Genomic DNA, 13,529 nt, shown 5'->3' on the forward strand with positions numbered 1-13,529 from the left:
TGTCCTTTTGCTCGTGTTTCGCGAGAACGTTGTCTCGTTTCTCTCGGCTAGTGCACAACTCTCGTTCTTTCGGCTTCGGTCCTTGACAGTAGCTGTCAGCGATAATATCTACATCCAGCTCGGAGTGGCCGACAGGACGTACACATTTGACAGCTCGTCTCTTCTCGCAACCAACGACGCAGGATGCGCAACCTTGCCAGTCACCGATCATCCATCTGCGATAAACATCGTTACGAGTAGCAACGTAAGTTAGTTCAACGAATTAGAATAATTAGATGGATCGTGTTCTCCTTGGACGAAATCTCTCGTCGTCGCGCGAGGGATCTTTCGATTCTTTTCTCGACATTCGGCGATCACACGGACAAACATTGCTCGCTTTCTGTCTTAGGTTTCTCGGCTTTGAAATTCGAAACTTACGACGTTATATATTAACGAGGACATCGTGATTGAAATTTTAAGCAATTCGACGGCATTCGCTCGACTTTTGGAATTTTTTAATTAAAAGTATCCAACGAACGTGTCGCTCTAACCTCGGCAGGCAGGGTGCTCGATAACAGGGTCTCACTTTTTCCTCCGGTCTCGGGATGCTCTTACAGAACGTCTCATCCACGATGCCAGCGAGTTTCTCCAAGCAACGAGGCTTGGAAATCTGTTCACCGGGTCCGCAATTCGCGCTGCACTTCTCCCAGTCGACGAAATCCCATGAAAACTCCGGCTTACGAGGGCTCTTTTCTTTCACACCGAACGAATACCTCACCGTCACGTTTTCTTTCGGCAGAATCTATTCGATGAAACAACTTACTCGGGCAACGAAATTATGCCGAGTACGTAGCAACGAAACCACTTTTCCATAGTTCAAGGGAAATATTCCAGGCGAGCAGTCGTTCGTTGGTAAACACGCTTGCGTGCGTAAAAAATATTATAACGATGAGCACGTTGCGATAATCAGAATTATTATAATTTTGCGAGAATCTTTGTTGAAAGGGATATGAACGCCAGTGCCAAATACGAATTTACTATTCGGGTAAATAAATTGACTTTTAGTTTTTGAAACTTGGTTCGAAAGTCCCGTGATATCTAAGGATAAAAGAAGAATTGGCTTTCGTACTCGAAGGATTTAAGCAACCTTCTCGTTTATCGTTGGTAGTAGCAACAGCAAAGATACCGGTTCGGAATGTAACGTTCCTTCTAACGACCGTTTGGAAAATTTTACGAATAATGTCGCGTAGGTGCGAGTGGTAGTGATAGAAGCTGGCGCGTAATAGAAATTAGGAATTAGTTAGGTGGCGTTGAACAGAACTTTCTTCGTTTCGCTACTCAAGATATCAACGCGTAGCACGACTCGATAAGAAGCGTCCAAATTTGGACACCGTGTTCGAGATACCTTATCAATCTGTCAGGCTGGCTAATTAGAGGACCGCGTTCGTTATGTTTACCAATATAAGCAAATCCTTCGTGACTGGTCCCGGTATGCTGAGAATCTCCTGACTCGCTCTTATCGTTCCTAGCCACGCCCTCGTGCCCGCCGCATCGAACATTCCTAAACGATCCCTGAAATGATCGCACATAATGAAAAGAAACAACGATTAAATGCGCTTAAATGAAACGTACGCTGAATACACAAAGTATATATCGCACGAGTAACAGCAAGAAGTACGTTTGGAGAGACTCGTGTTCTTTAATCGGACATTTTAACGATTAATCCTCCGCGTTTCTCTAAACGACGCCATTCTTAATGAACCGATCGACGTAAAGTGTGAAAAACAAAAAATAAAACAACGTTCTATCGGTTTTTACGCTACGGCGATATAAAATCTGCGATTCCTCTAAAAAGAATACGACGAAGAAAGGAAATATTTCACTCTTTCGAGAGTCAAGGTGTTCAAGTTCTTTAGCGGAAGTCAATTTACCCATCAATTAACGGTTTTCCGTCTCTGGTCCTCACCACTATCCTGGATTTAGAGGGCTCGATCTCCTCTAGCCGGACGTTGGTCGCGCCGACCGGGACGTCCACTACCTTCCTCGGCTCTGCCATTGAAAGTTTTCCCCCCTCGATTATTAGAAGTTTTATACCGAGTGGGACGTGCAGTATCGATTCGAGGGATCGCGAATACGAGATTTATTCGCTGATAGGTTATATCGGTCTGGTTCGAAAGCCGAGGGAACGGATGAGATTCTTTGGGAAATACCTTGGAAAGTTCTCGCACTTTTCACGGATCTAGTGCCTTTATCCGTGAGGAATTTCAACTTCCCTAGCCGGCGTTTTATTTATCGCGATTAGAGATTCTTCCGTGTCTAAAAACTTTCGCCGGCTTTTATATTAAATCAAACTCTCGGCATTTTTTGATCGGGGCATAAACTATTCTTCTCATACCACGTTCCTCTCTTTGCCTTTACGATTGAAACCGACGAGTTTCTACAAATTTAAATTAATTTTCCACGAAAAGTGCCTAGTCGTACGACGTAAAAAAACTCTTCGATCGATAAAGTTGTATTTTAACGACACGGTAAAGCGATCGAACCTAAAATAAAGATCGTACGATATTTTTTAAGCGGTCAGTTCGACGCTTACTCGTAGCTCTTGACTTTCGGTGATTCTTAACAATCTTGAAAAGGAAAACAATTTTAACGATATTGGTATATCGTTATCGAAATATCTACAAAACGAAATAAAAGCAGACGTAATTAAAATAACGCGTAGGTACGTTTGAAAAATGTGCAAGTTCTTGGAGGATAGTGAGCTGCCCGAAAGAATGCCGAACGACCCACCTCGGTCGGTAATAAAACGTCGGAATAACTGTAAAACAAGTTATAAAGACTAAAGGCCGGCTAATACGATAAAACGCGCGACGATATTTCGAAAAGGGAAGAAATCATCTAGAGGAAGAATCGGGTAATTACACTCACGAGACGCCGGACCGATCGTTATCACGGCCTCCTTCAGGCTACACGAGGTGCCATTACCCCTACACACGCCACACGCATCTTCCACAGCGTTCGACTCCATATTCAGGTCGCAGGGAATCTCTCGACAGACACCTCCGATGCAGATGTCCCGAATACTCCTGTAGCAGGTGGTCCCGTCGATGACTCTCGGCCGAAGCGAGGCCACCACGTTCGTTTCGCTTAAACAGTAAAGGCCGCACGGATTTTCCGAAGCTTGTAGATCTGCCGATCGACTCGTGTAAGTAACTTATATAGCCGGAGACGATGTATCGACGAAGAATTCGATATATCGACGAGCTAGTTACCCTCGGGTAGCTTGTAAGCGATCCATCGGTGAAGTTTCCCGTCTTCTGGAAAGATCCAGTTATCGAACTCGCTGCACTGGACGTCGCGGAAGGACGGCGCGTCAACGTCGCACGGCTGGAATTCAGTAAAAGTTTTAACGACGAACGCGGTGGTTGTGCGAGGTGATTCAACTTGAGATTTGCTTGGAATAACATAGGAAAATGGTTACGTATATATCGGCTGAAAATTCTACGTCGACAGCGAATAAATCTGTAGATCGTAACGTCGTGTCGAGACCAAATTAAACAAAAGATCTCCGTGTCTTCGTTGATAAACGTACAATTTAGTAACTTCTCTTGTTAACCGTGCACGCATTTTTCCGGCTGTTTTCTTATCCGTATTGAAACGCATTTTCAGCGAATGTTTTTGGAGTGAAGCGTTTTTTTCGAGAGACGCGGTTTTTTCTCGAAAGTCATGGAAACGATAGCGATTTAGATCTTGTAAGCTTAGTAAAAATGCTTTCCATCTTTCGAATCGAATTACATACGACAAGTTACGCGTTACGATAAATGAAGCTATGATAAGCTTCGATTTTACCGTAGAATATATTTCTGTCCGACATATTTCTGCTTGACTTTTCCGGTGTTACTAACCTTGGTGGCGCATATTTTATGACGTTTTCTGTCACCGCGACAGTAAGCCCCGCCGTTGGATGGCGAAGGATTGATACATCGTCTGACTGAGAAAGCCACACCGGAACCGCAGCTTCGGGAGCATCGACTCCAAGCTGACCAGCTACCCCAACCACCGTCTACGACTCCTGGTCGTTCGCCGACCAACAGACATTTCATTCCGTAACACCACTGAAAAGTTAATTATCGATCGATTCGACCAACCTCCAACCGTCTTTAAATTAATCGCGTCACGAATCGTCTAACGATCGTTACGCCTCTCCGTTCCTCTTATCGTTGCGTTATGGAAATTTCAACGAAAATGGGGATGTTTCTTTTTTCTGACATAGCCGAGCAGAATCTGTTTAAACAAACTCGTCGATAGAGCGGAGGGAAATTATTCAGAGTAATCTTGACGCGTTGCCGCATCTTTGTTATAAACAAAAAATATTTCGAAACGTTAAACATTGGGGAAAGAAATTCGTCAAAGATAAATGTGGAAGTGAAAAATTACCATCGAAATGAACCGTTGAAAGTTCGAATCAAAGGATAACGTTGAAAATTGAAGGAAAAGCGAATCTTTCGATTTCCGATATTTTTTGCGGTCTCCTGTCTTCAAGTTGAATAGAAAAAGCAAAAAATCTTTCGGTTCGCCGCGCAAATTTTTCTCAACCGTGGAAATTGAAAGGGAAAAGAAGCAAGCTGCATCGTGATGTTATTACCTGCCGTTTGTCGTCTATTGTTCCCGTATATTTTTGCGAAACTACTCGATCAGTCTTAATCGCGAGTGGCGGAAAATACACGTACGTTCGAACAACGTGGATCGAATTACGCGACGATATTTATTCGCTGTTACAATCTCGCAAGTTAATTCTTATACACGAGTAACCATAGCAATCAAAATTCCATAAGGATACTGAAGAAACTCGAAAGTACCTTTATCGCATAGTCGGAATAATAAACCAGCCGCGCTTCCGTCGCCCCCTTTCACTAGGTTTTAGGAATATTCGAGATTCGACGATCTCGCGAAGTGAATCGCGTCACACTGTGATTTTTACTTGAATCGAAAAATCGATTTATCAACCGGAGAATACCGACTGTGGTTGTACGATCACGCTTCGCTACGTGACGGAAGGAGACCAAAAATATTTCTCGATAACGAATGACTCGAAAATGCTGGAAAACCCGCAGAAACGTGATAAAACGGTCGCGGATGAGAAGAAAGATAGTATTCGTTCGTCGGTTCGTTCTTTGCGCATAATTAAACTCGTTATCCAGCGACGCTGAAAAGCAACACGAAAGCGAAAGTAATAACGCGGCTCGGAGTTTGTTCGACTCGACTCGATCCTTTGATTCGATCGTGACGCGTTTTAAGACTTTCGTTCCGATGGCACCACCGTCGCGAGCTTTCGCGATAAGCTTTTCTTCGTTATTATCTCTTTGCGAATGTCTATGTATGTACCGTTCGGTTTGAAACGGTTCTATGTCTGTAAATTGTACGTTGTATTCCGACTCCGTTGCGGTTTTAATTCGCGCTAAGCAAACTCGAGCTTGACGAACTTGTCGACGAAACGCGCGAGGGCTGAAATAAAATCTTAGCAAATAGCATAACCGATCCGTCACAGAACAATACGGTGAATATGCAGAGTGCTGCTGTTCTTATATGTAACGAATGATTTTTAAGGTAAATTTTCTTTGGGATTCATCGACGCGAAAGCTTCTACTTCGAATTCAATCGCGCGTTACAACTTTTCTCGCTTTTATCGATTACGAAAGTTAATTAGAAATTTTAAGCTCGTTAATGTGTTCATCTTGTAAGAATTTTATTATTCTTCTTATTTGAAAATTAATCAAAGCATCTGTGGATCGAGTTACCGTTAGTGCGTTTACCATGTTGCAGGCATCTATCGTGGCATTGTGTCATCGCGACATTTATCTTCGTTTCGTACTTCGATTTTCTCAAGAAGCAACCGCGAAGACCTTATTTTGCAAGTTGATTAAATTTATCCTCCGCGATAAGCAAGCTTATTTTTTCTTTTATCTGCTATTCATTTCGGAGACAGCTTTGTATTACGGCTGAACGAGGAGTTTGCTCGGTGGCTAAGACGAGCGTTAAAGCGTTATGAACCCGAACGCGGCCTCCCTCTGCGACGCGAACTTTCGCACCACTTTGACATCGTGTATCATCTAGAGTCAAATATAGCGGGAAATTTGCATACTTATTGAATCTAGTCTTTCGCCGGCTCTTGAAAGACAAACTGACAGTTACCTCTAAATATATATAAACCGACGTTATACACCGATGGAAATAGCTATTGGGTCGTCCATTGGTTTTGTCACGTCGCGTGAAATGATCCGCGCGTCAAGGCCCAATCGCCATTAGAGAGACCCTCGATAAACCTAAGGCCCCACCATAAACCGAATCATGTAGTTGTCTTTTCGAATACTCAATCTTGTATCACACTGAAGTTGTTGGATCAATCAAAATACATAGTAACCTGTTAATAACAGCGTTATATTCGATCAACTACCCTTATTATCCCACGAGAAATAAGGGATCGAACGATTCGTGGCGTCGATTAGTCAAATCGTAACGGGAATTTACGACTCCCGTTGGCGAAAGTTCACGTTTCGAACGTTAAATATCGGGTATTAAATTTTGCATTCGCTATATATCAATCGTTTCGATATTCACCAGAAGCGCGATATTCGTATCTTAACCGATTTAAATTACTGTTACGAATTATTCACGTGAAATTGATATATCGGTGCCTCGGCTATGGACGATACTCGAGAAGATTACTCAAAATAAGTTTATCGTCGAGTCGACGAGAGCGTGGAACGCGAACGTAATTTTTCTCTTGTCCGATGGCCGACTCGTCTTCCAAAATATATAGCTCATTTTCCATGCCCCAGAGCTTCAACCACTTTGACCCATGCAAACTGAATAAGCATAGCATGTTCGATGAAGCACGGTTGGCATGGTTGGCAAAGCGCGTGAGGCGAAAGCTAGGTGAAAAAACAGCTGCTCCGCGTGTGGCAGGCGCAATGTCTTAATCAGAGTTGCATTGAAATTCAAAGAAGGAGATTTTTATCCGGGTCGGTTTTACCGTCGGCCCCTACTAGACCAGTTTCTTGCAAAAGTCTTGCTGTAAAACGGCTGCTCGCGTATTTATAGAGAATTATCGCATATCTAAACAATACGTATCATTGCAACGCAGAAACGTACACGTAATTCTTTCGCGATCGACCGCGTCGGGACGCGTGATGTCGCGTCGCACGCCCGACAAAAGCTTGCAATCGACCCCCCCGATGTCCCGGATCGTTAACCCTCTTACACTATCCGTTACTCGAGAAACCTTCCAGTAATTCAGATATGTAAATGCGAGCGTTCGCTGGCCGTAATATAGATCGTACGATAGAATACGAGCTTGAAGATGAAGCGCGATACTTTTTCTGTGTAATTACTGGCTTATTTATAAGAACGTTTATTCCTCTTTTAGGGATTATAAATTTCTTTAAGGAGAGGCAGCGATAATCTACCGAGTTTCATAAAAACGTCTCTACTTTACGCGAGCGATCAATTTCGAAAGCGAGTCCCGTCGCATCCTTCTTTAAGAATGTTAACCTGTTCGGAATCAAATACGGCCTTGGATACGTAAAAACGGACAGTCCCTCTTATCGTCGTCGCATCTACGATACCGAAATATCTCCGAGACGAAGCGTCTTGGGTGATCGAAGATTCGCACGACGGGGCAAATCGTTTGCGACGTTCGAACGATCCGTTGGCCTCGATCCTTCGGTATTTTCATTAGCCGAGTAAAATTAAGTAACGTGGAGAGATCGACGCCGAGATCAGGGACAGGTACTCGTTAATTTGTCTTTGCATATTTCCAGGCAATAATTTACTCTGTTCTGTCCGCAACGCGTGCCCTCCGCCGCTGGTTTCCTCGCGGACACGCAACCCCTTCCCGGAATGGCACACCTCAGGGTTTCGCAGTTCTGAAAATGAAACGCGATCGTATTGGCGGGGTCGGAGCTGGACGTATGCGTCGTCGGCGCTATGAATCGTGGCGAATGTGATATCGCGAAACGATAGGCCTACTTCGAATGTCGCTTATCTAAACCGACGATGCACGACAGAACGTATTTTCCTAAAAGGATAAGGTAGACCGCGCGTAAGGTAGAAGCTTGCTGTGGCGAACGACAGATGGTGCCTGTTCACGGGCGGTCTGCGTTTATCGCCGTTTATCGCATCGGTATCGCGATTCCTGACGACGACTGACGCGTTGGCGATCCGTGGACGCCTCGAATCGCCAAGGAAATGCGACCAATCCTCGAACACGTACGACGTTACGCTGTCACTACGTAAGAAATATCGCTTCTTATTTCCCGGCCTAAATCGAAATCGTGCGATCGAAGTAGTGGCAAATGTTCAAATTTAAACTTTGAAGTACCGAACTTTGTCGGGATAAATGATGGAGCTTTTCGCGATAAAGTCAACCCAAAGCTCGTTTCTTCGAAACTCAACCAGTTACTAAAATGTAACTTTATCAGAACCGTTTCTTTACTTATTTCCACGCATGACAAATTTTGAGGCAAAGAATTCGGCAGTTTTGCGTCGAGACGAACGAAGAGTCGAAATCTCGAATGTTTGAATCAAACTTTTCCTTTCGTTAAACGAACTCGACGATAGAAATCGATCCTGTTAATAAAACGAAAGTTTAGAAGAGTACGCGAACCGATCCGCTTGCTACGAAAGGCAATTTACGATGTCTAAAATAATCGAGAAACCATGTTGTCCGACAACGTAAACGTAATTATTCTCCGTAGTTTATTAGGTTTAAGCGACGCAAAGAGAATGATAAATCGAATTACATAAATTATATGAAATTCCCTTAGTAGTCGAGGCACCTTTGAATTCAGTCACGTTAATATATCTGTACTCGGTACTCTAATTAAATTCTCTGAGATAGGAAAATTAAAGAAATTAACTTGGTCTAAAGTATAGCCACTTAAAAGCAAAGGTTTGTTCCATCCGGCCCCTTGATTAGAAGGTTGCATGGCGAAAAGAGAGCAGGTTAAACGGCGCTAATACGTAATTGAAACGATACGCCTGGAGCATCGAGGAAAGTTGTAATTTTTTTTTTTTTTCTCAAACATGTGACGCGAATACGTAGAAACAAGTGCGAAAAGAATTCGATTCGTATACGTTGCAATAGATGAAAAATAATCGAGTTTTCCGCGGTTTTCAGACAATTTCACCGGTGACGTGCTATAAAAACGTCAACATATGCTCGTGGAAGTAATTTTTTGTTCGTCAAGGCAAACAGCTAGACAAATTTAACTAATTTCGTATGCGCGGACGGCTTAATTAACGCGGCAAAGTCGTTGAACAAAGCTGAAAGTGTTTGCAGCTGCCGCTTTACACCGACCCCGACTGTTACAAATACGAATAACTTAATGAACAAGTGGAACACATTAATGAAACCGCACCAGTTCACGCAGTTACGGGTGAACTTTCTTTTCTGCCGTAACAGAAAGGAAAAGAAAAAAGAAACCGAATCTTTGTTTCGCCGGTGCGTATGCAAATATCAAACAACAACGCGTATTAACGCGTTTATTACAGTTCCTGGAAAACAATGTCGTTCGATAAATAAACGGTGCACACTCTGAATTTTCGTTAAGTTCATTAACGTTCGCGCCACCCTGCTACGCGCGTCTCTATGTTTTCGTATTTAATTATAAAATTACAACGGCCTCGTGTTGGCCCATCATTAACGATTTCAAATGACGAAATAACGAGGCTGTTTGACCGAGGTTGGACGCGACAGCCGCTCGGTTTACGGTCTCCCTCTCGTTAAATCAATCGAGCTACGGCGCGAACGTTCGAGCTTATGAAAATATTGATTTTCGCCTTTTTAAAGATGCGAAGATAAAACGATCGATCACATTCGCGTTGATCGAAACAACGAAAACGTTATTCTCGCGAACGTTTCAATTTTCGTGGTGGATCCAGTTTTCAGAACCCAGCGAGGCTACATATTCTTTCTTGGCCCCGACGAAATATGACGGAAATATAAAAGATATGGAGCTGCATGCCGCGCCGGCGCATAATATTACGTGGAAAATACGGTTGCGGAAGAGCCACGTAACGTAATATCCCGTTGAGAATAGGAGCTGGCTACGAAGAAACACAAGCACGCTTTAAAAAAATAATACAGAGGCAATTAAATTTGCTTTCTTACCATGCCCAGGTCGCATTGCCGTGCATCAGAACTGTACTGTATCCGACATTGGTCATCCGCGTCGTACACTACACCTGGAAGAAGGTCCGTGCTGGGAAACTCGTGATTTTGCTGCTCGTCTTCCAAACAAAATCCCAAACCTGTCCTGCAAGAATAATCGCACGGATAATCTTCTTTAGCGTTTGCTGACTATCAGCGACCTAAAGAAGCGTTAAAATATTTTGCTTTTATTAGCGATAGCCTTTCCCGTCATTTTTTTTTTTTTTTTTTTTTTTGCAACGGCATCCGCAACGGCATTAAGCAAATAGAGGAGTTTGATAAAATCGTAAGAATTTTAGCAAACAAGAAGAATAGAAATACACCGTTCTTCCGTTTAAGAGTTCTGGAAGAAATCCAATTTTATCGTAGAATTTTAAAGCGTTTTTCGGTCAACAAGGTTCTTCGCTGCTTTAAAATGAATGAAAGCAAAAGCAATCTCGAATCGATCTGATAAAGTTCCGGTGCTGTACAATGCAGTTTCTTACTCGATATACGATTTCAGCGAATTCCTCGAACACTCGGACCATCTTTTCGTGACATACACGTTGCCGGGATGCATGACCGTCGTCTCCACATATCCTTTTCCATGACGAATAATGCCTGAGCAACCATTTTCCTCTTGGACGTCGTGCGACATGCCTAATCTGTGTTAAAAGTTCGTCTCAAGCTCGAAACGAACAAACGACAAATCCAACGATAAAAACGTTTTAGCTTTATGAGAAGGTCCTTCGTCGATAAAGGTTAAAATTCTAAACATATTGTATTATACGCTTATTAGTTTCACGAGTACGTTGTTTCGATGAAGGTTACTTGAAAGTCATTTAAAGGTCATCTATAGTATTATCCATCTTAATGTCAACCGTACGTAATATCATTTAGAAGTTACAAGTTAATGGAAGTGGTATCTTGTTATCGTGTTACATTCTTTGGAACGCCTTCTGAACCTTCACATTTCGAACTGTAGTATTCTTTGGCGTAAGAAATAAAAAGAAGAAGAAGAAGAAGAAGAAGAAGAAGAATGAAACTCGTACGTATGTCCGATGTGATGAGCGATGTGGTATCCTGTGTGTAGGCCGATATCATTTATAACGACAGCGCCTTTCAAAGGGTCACAAGTTCCAGCGATCGTCGAGGTACCGGTGAAACCGCACAAGTTCGGCAAATCACAGACGTTACTCCTGGTGAAACGAATGAACGTTGAAGCTGGTTCGAGATTAAGTTGGATACGCGCAACGTTAATTCGATCGCAAGGTACTTTGTAATGAGAATAGCGCAGTCGTGGTGATTCGGGTGTGAATCGTCACCAGGGTTGATCGTTTCTTGCCACTCCTGGAAGTATTTTAGGCTACTGTTTGGATCTTTAGTTATCGCTACGGTCATCTGTATTCGTGATTTAACGTGCGTGATATCAAAGTGATATTAAAGAAACACGGCTAAGAGGTATAATCGTATGGTAAAGTAAAGAAAACTACCTGGTTTTCTTGGGCATGCATTCTTATGATTCTAACAACGGTTAATTCCATTGGAATGCCTAGACTATCGTCGTGTAACAATCCCGCGGCCTGAAACACGCTTAAAATTAATAACTTTTAGCGATGCTGTTATTATCAGAAAATAACACAGGTACATCCGTGTTATGCGTTGGAACGTGCAAAGGCCTTTTGTCTATTTTTAACCTTTAATGGAAGGCAATTAGGAGCAAAGTAGGGCAAAGTTAGTACCATGTTGAGCAGCGTCAGCGCGTAATTCTCGACGTCGAAATCCTGGCGATAATCGAGAACGGTCTTGTCGAGTACCAGCAGCAGTTCTATCGTGTAGGATTTAGTCTGCTTCTTAGGTGGGTGGCTTTTCTGCGAACTGAAAGCGCGCTTGGCAATGGTTTTGGCCATATTGCCGGTGACATTACAGAGAATCTCGGCGTTCCTTCCGAATTCGTCCGGACTCTTTTTGTAGACGACATGCGGGTGCTCCGTTTCTTTGGTAAAGTCGTGACCTGCCACCGGCTGAATCGTGTACCACGATCGTTTCGTTCTAATATATCCGGCCTGGAGATGAGAACACCGAGATTCCTTCTAGTCAGATTTATCTTACGCCGGGATTCTCGGCCCACCATATTTGTTCGAGTCGTTTGAAAGCTTTATCCGGAAGGCTGCCTCTCGTAATTTAAAAACTTTATCCGTTTGTTTCAAACAGACCGCGAATTAACGTCGCGCCCTAGCTTACGCTGGAAAATTTACATCTTAAATAGGCCAAAGCCGATATATCGTTCAAGATTTCAAACGACTAATCGCCAAAGGAATATAAAGGGCGATACTAACGAGGCCGTAACAAGTGGACAAGGCGCTGTTGCCCGATTGACCGAGAACGCGACCCTGATAATGGCACTGGCTGTCGCGTATTCCTCGCAATTTTACATTCTTTAAGAAATCATCGTTGTTTCCAGCTTTAGAGGTTCTCGATACCTTGTGCTCTTCTACGATAGCGCCTGAATAAAATGTTTCCGTATCGTATTCGGACTGTGCAAGTCTAACTTTATAGTTTCTGTCTGATATAAATAAATTGAAATAAATTGTTCGATTTATTTATCTCTTTACAGAGAGAGGGAGCTCTAGCACGGTATTATATAATTTAAAATCGAAACGTTGCGTTGCATCGGGAAAACTACTCCACTCTGGCAAATTTATCGCGATGAAACGGCACTTGCAACGTTCCCGACGAGCTGCAGCTCGTACAAGCAAACGTTAGCACGTTCCTTTTTCAAGGTTGCTCGGTGAAATTAGCATAGACACCGGGTATCGAGGAGATTTTCAACTCGCCTGGAGCAACGAGACGGGAATTCGGCCGAAGCTCGAGATGATGTTCCTCGTCGTCGATTTGCAAACGGTAGTGAACAGCGTCGTCGGGAATCCTATCCGCGGCTGTTCGATCCATGTAGAAGGAACGCTTGAAGTGATGAGGTATTCGATGCGACACGAACTTTCCATCCGACCTGACTTTCCTCGGGACCACGATCTCGTATCCGGCGCGCGTGCTACGCCCTTGAAAAATGAATCGTCGTTATCAGGCTGTCGCCTTCCTTCGATCGCGTCTCATCTCGTCGGGAACATCTTCCATCCGACTCGAATTCAATCAATTATTCCACGGAGAATACCAATTTTCGAGTGAAACTCCTTGCCGGAGGCGGCGGAATCGAGGAACCTCGACGTTTCCCTTCGCTTCCCTTCGGAATACGTGTCTGCCTTGATTCTAGGACCTTCTGAATTCCTTCATTACCATAATCAGCGTTATCATAATCATATATCATTGCTCGAGGTTCAGCGCTAATAATCGTATCAAATTA

At 43.3% G+C, this 13,529-nt stretch overlaps 1 protein-coding gene across 1 annotated transcript in view; it reads right to left on the reverse strand.

Annotated features, from left to right (window-relative positions):
* LOC100643145 (A disintegrin and metalloproteinase with thrombospondin motifs 10) overlaps positions 1 to 12,413 on the reverse strand; it is a 90,882-nt gene extending 78,469 nt beyond the window's left edge. Inside the window, exons 1-2 of the mRNA XM_048406416.1 lie at positions 10,675 to 12,413; positions 10,151 to 10,295 (exon numbers count right to left, since the gene is read on the reverse strand). The gene's annotated coding sequence lies outside the window, so the exon portion shown is untranslated. The remainder of the gene's footprint in view (positions 1 to 10,150; positions 10,296 to 10,674) is intronic.
* Positions 12,414 to 13,529: the final 1,116 nt, after the last annotated feature.

The sequence above is a fragment of the Bombus terrestris genome, chromosome 6 (assembly GCF_910591885.1).
Source record: "Bombus terrestris chromosome 6, iyBomTerr1.2, whole genome shotgun sequence".
Lineage (NCBI taxonomy): Eukaryota > Metazoa > Arthropoda > Insecta > Hymenoptera > Apidae > Bombus > Bombus terrestris.